The sequence below is a fragment of the Coffea arabica genome, chromosome 6c, assembly GCF_036785885.1.
Source record: "Coffea arabica cultivar ET-39 chromosome 6c, Coffea Arabica ET-39 HiFi, whole genome shotgun sequence".
Taxonomy (NCBI): domain Eukaryota; kingdom Viridiplantae; phylum Streptophyta; class Magnoliopsida; order Gentianales; family Rubiaceae; genus Coffea; species Coffea arabica.
Window position 1 is genome coordinate 23,422,627 of NC_092320.1, and position 6,009 is coordinate 23,428,635.

Genomic DNA, 6,009 nt, shown 5'->3' on the forward strand with positions numbered 1-6,009 from the left:
CATAAAAATAATTTATAGACCAATGATAATGTTGAAAATTTAATTAAAATTCCATTGCCTACATTTGCATTATCAACACATTTTGCAATCATTTTTTTATCTCACATACATCATATCAAAAAAGTGCTACAGTACTTTTTCACAAAATTATCTCAAATAATTTACAATTCAAACACAGTGACAACCTTCAACTTTTGAAGGTTGTTACTAACATGCAAGTTCACTAAGCCTATTGTCAAATTAAATGTTCTGCTACAATTGTTGGAAATGCCGTGACAATGCTATATTTGTAATGATCAATTGTAGCTCTTCAAGACAAAACTCAGTGGCAACCTTTAATATGCAAGTTCACTAAGTGACGACTATTTTGTCACTGAATACTAGGACCGATAGTGACAAGTCCAAGTTGTCACTGTAGATTTCAAATTTGTGATGACTTTAACTACATTTATGACAAAAAAATATGTGAAACAATGACAAGAAAAGTTGTCATAGAATGATCACCATAAGTGACGACTTTATCCTCGTCATTGAATAACAAGATTTTGTGATGGCTTTCACCTATTTGTAACATAAAATCAGTGATAACCATGTGACAATGGAAAAAGTCAGCACAATACTCGTATAATAACGACTTGTTGGTTTTTAGTGACGATTTTTTATTGTTACAAAAGGCCAAATTTCTTGTAGTGTTTGTTTTTGTGGTGTGTTCAATCAGTAATCAACATCTCTTCCTATACAAAATCCCTTCACAATCTTCATAATCATCCACCTAACAAAACAGAAGAGAACAAGGAAAAAAAAAAAAGAAAAGCAAATGCAAAGCCAGAACAAAACAGGGAATTCGAGGAATAGAGAGGAGCTATTGTTTGCCGACCAGACTTCGCCAGCACTGTGGTGGCTGGATTTCTTCTTCAGAAAAGCACGGTGAAGTTTCTTTGGTTTTTTGTTTTTTAGTAATTTTCAGCCCACCACCGCTATCACCATCGCCATCGCTATCGCCGGATTGTCATTATCTGAAATTGAAATTTTGTGCTCCAATTTTAAATGCTTTTCATGACCATACTTTCTTGTTTGTGGGTTTAGTTCAGGTTAATAATGGTAGATTATTTGTTCGGTTCTCTTATTTTTTGTGTTGCTGAAACATTGGTTGTGAGTTCGGATAGGTTAGAAATACATTTGAAAGAAAAAAGTTCCGTTTTCGCTAATGCCCAAAATGTATTTGTAAAAATGGCAAAGCAAACGAATTTCCGAAACGTATTTCCTAATTGCTCAAGTTGGGAAGGTTTCTGGATATGCATTTCAAATTTATGGATTACTCTTAGTTGCAAATTTTATTTCAGCATAATTCGTAGATTTTTTGCATCTCTTTGGTTTCTGAAAAAAAGAAGCATGAAAGTTGTACTTTGGTTGAAATACTTCAGAACTCCTACAGAGTCTTTTCCTGTGGAGTATTAATGTTTTGGGAATAATTGCAGACTGAAGTTTGAAGGAACTATGGAAAAGAATGAGGTTTTGTTTTTGTTTCTTCAATAACTCATAATTGAAGCCTAAGTGCTTAATTTTGTAAAATGTATTGTGGCGTACTGGACCTAAATTGTCTAGTCAGTCTTTAGTCTTTGAACGGATCTAGTCATAATTTGACATGAATTATTATTATGTATTGATTAGTTCAGGCAAATTGAAAGTCATACCATTGCTTGAGTATCGAAGATGAGGCATTACGGCTTAAGGACTAAGTGCTGTTGTTGATCCTAATGCAACGAAATACTATGTGATTAACTCTTTACTCTCTTTCAAATTAATCTCTGATTTTTCAGCATGACAGGTATGGATCTCACGTCTCAGTGGCGCATACTCGCTTCGTACGGTTAGTCATTTGCTTATTCTTCACAATTTGTCTTGCTGCATATGAAGTTGAACAACCCTTGTGTTCTGGTTGTGTCGTCACCTTTAAATTTCATCCATGAGTAGTCATAAATAAAATATTATTCTCAGACATTTACATATAATCAGGCATATCATGGTTGGTTGTTATTTATTTGTAAATAGAATTAGGTTCATGCAAAATATGTACAATAAATTGTCAAATATGTAATGTTGCTGGCCGAAGGATGGTGTCAATTTTTAAATTGACTTAAGTATGCATTATCAGTTTTAGTGAAATTAAATTCACGCTATGAAAGTACTCACAGAAGGCGAGGGGCTTAATGCTGTCACTGTTACTTTCTGTATCTCTTTTTTTTTTTTCAAATGCTCCTAGCCATTCATGGCAAAGACTGGCAAACAATTTTCAACCTGGTCAAGTTAATAGGCAAAGCAGTAGAATCTGCCACAATTTCTTCCATGCCTATAGCTACTAACAAAGAAGGATGTGTTGTGTTAATGAGCGGGGAAATCTCACTCTATTCTTTAAGTTCCAAGAAGTCATTGGAATGCTTCATGAATGAGTTATGTGTCTTCCTTACTTGGCAAATCAAAAGCTTTGTTGTGGCCCCTGGGTCAAGTACCAGAAGAATTTCCTTGTTAGCAGGCATCTTTGTAGTGAGGAATGAGAACTTCCAAATAAATGGAGAAAACAAGTATTTGTTAGATAGTCTTCTGAATACTGTTGTCCCTATGTCAATTGATGCATATATTGATGTAAGTACGCAAAATCACAGTCTGACTAACATCTACTTGAAATCATAATCACTATGTTGGAAGTACTTGATGTAAGTTCTGCTACTGATAATGGCTTGTTGTATAACTAATTGGCAAATCTTTGATTACCACATTGAATTTGTGCTTGAAATAATGAAACATGAAAAGCAGAAACAAGTAGTTAGTGGTTGATTCAGCTGTGGCAATTTTTTTTTTCCTTTTTTTGTCTATTATTCAGCTCTGGCTATTTTCGTTTCTTTCCTTTCTCTTTTCTTTTTAGTTTCACCAATCTGATTTTGGAAAATCATCACTGGCTTGAATATTTTCGTAGGAATTGTTGGGTTAATGTTTTATTAAGCCCAGCTTTTTGAGAAATCAAACATATGAAATTAGCAACCTGATTGTTTGGATAGCATTTTTCTGAATTGTGTCAAGTATTATACAATTCAGATAGCATTTTTGTACACAATTGAGAAAGCTTTTTTTCTGGTGACTTGGGCATGGTGTAATAATCATATTAAAATAGCAACCTGAGAAACCAGACAAGTTGCTATCTACCAACAAAAAACAGAGGACATGGAGGAAGTAGTAGTAAAAAGGAATAGGCATATAATGTGGAACTGATGATTGATCCATTGCATATATATGTGTAGTGCCTTTTTTAATTGTAGGTGGAGAATGCCAGCATTTGTTGATATGCTCTTACTTCTGAACACCGCTTTACTTTGTCCTCAAATTCACATGACCGATTTTAATTGCTTTAGTTGTAAATGTCTTGGCAGGCCTCTAATTGATTATTTAGTGTCATTGAATGTTATGCAATTAAGCAATTACTACCAGTGGACAAGGTTTGAATTATTTGTGGCTTTCTTGTGACTGGCGACAATGAGCCTTGGTTAGAGAAGGCTTTCTCGTCTTTCAAGTGCATCATTCACATATAAATGAGTTGAAAATCAACCAGTGCCAAAGTCTACTCACCAGATTACTATATCTAATGCAATTATTGTTCTTTTGTGTTTAAGGAGGAACTATGGGATCTTCTTCCATGTGCTTGTGTGGCAGGGTCGTCTTAGCTGTCTTGCTTCCACCATGGGCTGGCAGTGAATACCAATAACATCACTTTGGTACGTAAGTTAAAAGGAAAAATCATTTTGGCTTTTTCAGTAACTAAGATATTGCATTCCGTAGTCTTGCTTACTTTGCTCCAAATTGAGAAGTGGGTACGTGAGTTTCTTCCTTGTGTCATTTGTTCTATTCCAACCTGTTAAGCCTAATACATGAGAGTTGATGAATTATTTCCCCACGATCACGATTGTAGATTCTATTGCTCTCCTCTTATATATTTATTATCCTTAACGATATGCTAAGCAGATTAAATTGCCATCAGTTTCATGATATATAAATGCATGAAACAAGGATTCAAGTTTTACCGAACAAGAAAGAGTTGGGATTTATGTTTTAGATTCTTGAACTTCAGTTGAGAATAGAAATAACTAGAAACTGTTATTGGATGACAAATTCTTTTGTGTGCTGATCATTTTTCACCTAGTGTGATCGCTTTTGAGAAACAAATTTGAGTCTTCTGCATGCATTTGTCTGTTTTGCCTCTCCACTTTTCTCAATTTTTCTTTCTTAGAATTTCCTGGTGGTACTAGACACGAAGGTTGAGAATACAATTTTTCATTTAAGTGCAGCCTGATGATGGTGGGGTTGCATTGAGTGGGATTTATTTGGGATTAAGGGGCTCTTGCGAAAATATACTCATTTATGCTATGGGATTACTTGGGGGGACTAATGTGGTCTAGCCCAAATTGGTGCCGCCCAATTCTATGATGTAACATAACGCCCCATTTGTGGTACTTTGAACACATGGATATATTTCAGGTCCATCTTAGTCTCTTCAGTTCATAAATACAGTGGTAAAGAAAGAAATTGGCTGCCTGATAGGAATCTCAATCACGGAAGATTGGAGAATTACTACTGGCTGATAACTGGAATACAAGTAGTAAATGTGATTTATTATCTAATATGTGCTTGGTTTTATACCCATGAACCATTGGATTTGGCTGCTGAAAGCAGGGATGCAATGGATTTGGAGTTAGCAAAGGGGAGAATTTTACCTATTGATTCTAGTGTAAAGGCAGAAACAGAACAAGAGAGATATATATGGTGGAGGAAGCATGAATTTGTTCCTTTTATTGTGCTGTGCTAGGGCACTTTAATTAGATTCTCAGTGCCAAGTTCCCATTTACTTTCCACTGCCAACTCCAAGATCTTGCTCTCCAACTTACTTTTTTGTTAAACCTTTGATGTTCTCAAATTTGTGATGCATATAGTGATAGTGATTCTGAAATTTTAAACAAACGGCTCATAAGATTCTTAATCAATATGCGATAGTCTGGACAAAAAAGTAAAGAGCAAATTGCCCTCATTCCAATATAGATAAATAGGCAAAAAACGTAATCAAGTACTATAACGTTCCAGTCAAATATCATCAGTTGCTCGAAAAAACACTACTTATTATAATGTAATCCCTTCAAAAAGTAATGCCTCCACCACTACTTAGTAGTGGATTTTGTTGCCATCTCGGGTAGCATTTCCATTCCTTGCTGCTTGATCATTAGCACTTCGGGTAGCAATTCCAGTACCTCTTGCTGCTTGATCACTAGCACTTGCGGCAGGTATGTTTGAAGGTTGATTTGGCTGTGGTGGGCAAGGAACCCCCCTGCTTGGCCCGTACAAATAGCTAGAGCAATTTCCATATTCAAACCAACACAGCTCGGCTTTCTTTTTGCAATTCCTAATCGTCCTTAAGAGTTCCGTGGGATGACACATTCCTGATAGTATCATTGTTCCGTCTTGTTCCCCTTTATAATTGCGAACTGATGGTGTAGAGAAGAGAAATGAATCCACACCAAGATTTAGCCAAACAAATTAAGCATTTAGATTCAGTCAGTCCATAATTTCTGGAATATAAATTATATGCGTTGAAGGCTCAAAACTAACCACTGAAAATTCTGGATAATTAATTAAGAAAAACTAAAGCACTTTTCTCAGCCACTCTAAAATGCAAGACTTGTGAATTACAAGGACACTTACGTAATATGGGAAACAAATTCGACATTTTTTTTGCTAGCAATAATAGCAATACTTTTTGTTTGGACTAGGGGCAGTGATTCCGTGTGATTCACTCTGGTTGTTGTATTTATTATCTTATTTGGTATAGAGTTGGTGTATTATTATATTCGTGAAAAAAGTGATGCATATAAATAAATATTTCACATGTATTCATTACCACATTAGAATGATTAATGTGATTGCAAATAAAAATTTTCAGCGTATACAATAACCGAATTGAATCACACA

General features: G+C 35.1%; 1 long non-coding RNA gene across 4 annotated transcripts; it reads left to right on the plus strand.

Annotated features, from left to right (window-relative positions):
• The first annotated feature begins 718 nt into the window (after positions 1–718).
• On the plus strand, positions 719–4,908 carry LOC140008564 (uncharacterized). 4 transcript variants are annotated; one of them, XR_011816053.1, is made up of 3 exons: positions 719–1,870; positions 3,426–3,767; positions 4,338–4,908. It is a non-coding gene; the product is annotated as an uncharacterized lncRNA (long non-coding RNA). The 4 variants fall into 4 exon arrangements; XR_011816054.1 differs by having other exon boundaries at positions 719–927; positions 1,829–1,870; positions 3,666–4,908; XR_011816051.1 differs by having other exon boundaries at positions 3,426–4,908.
• Positions 4,909–6,009: the final 1,101 nt, after the last annotated feature.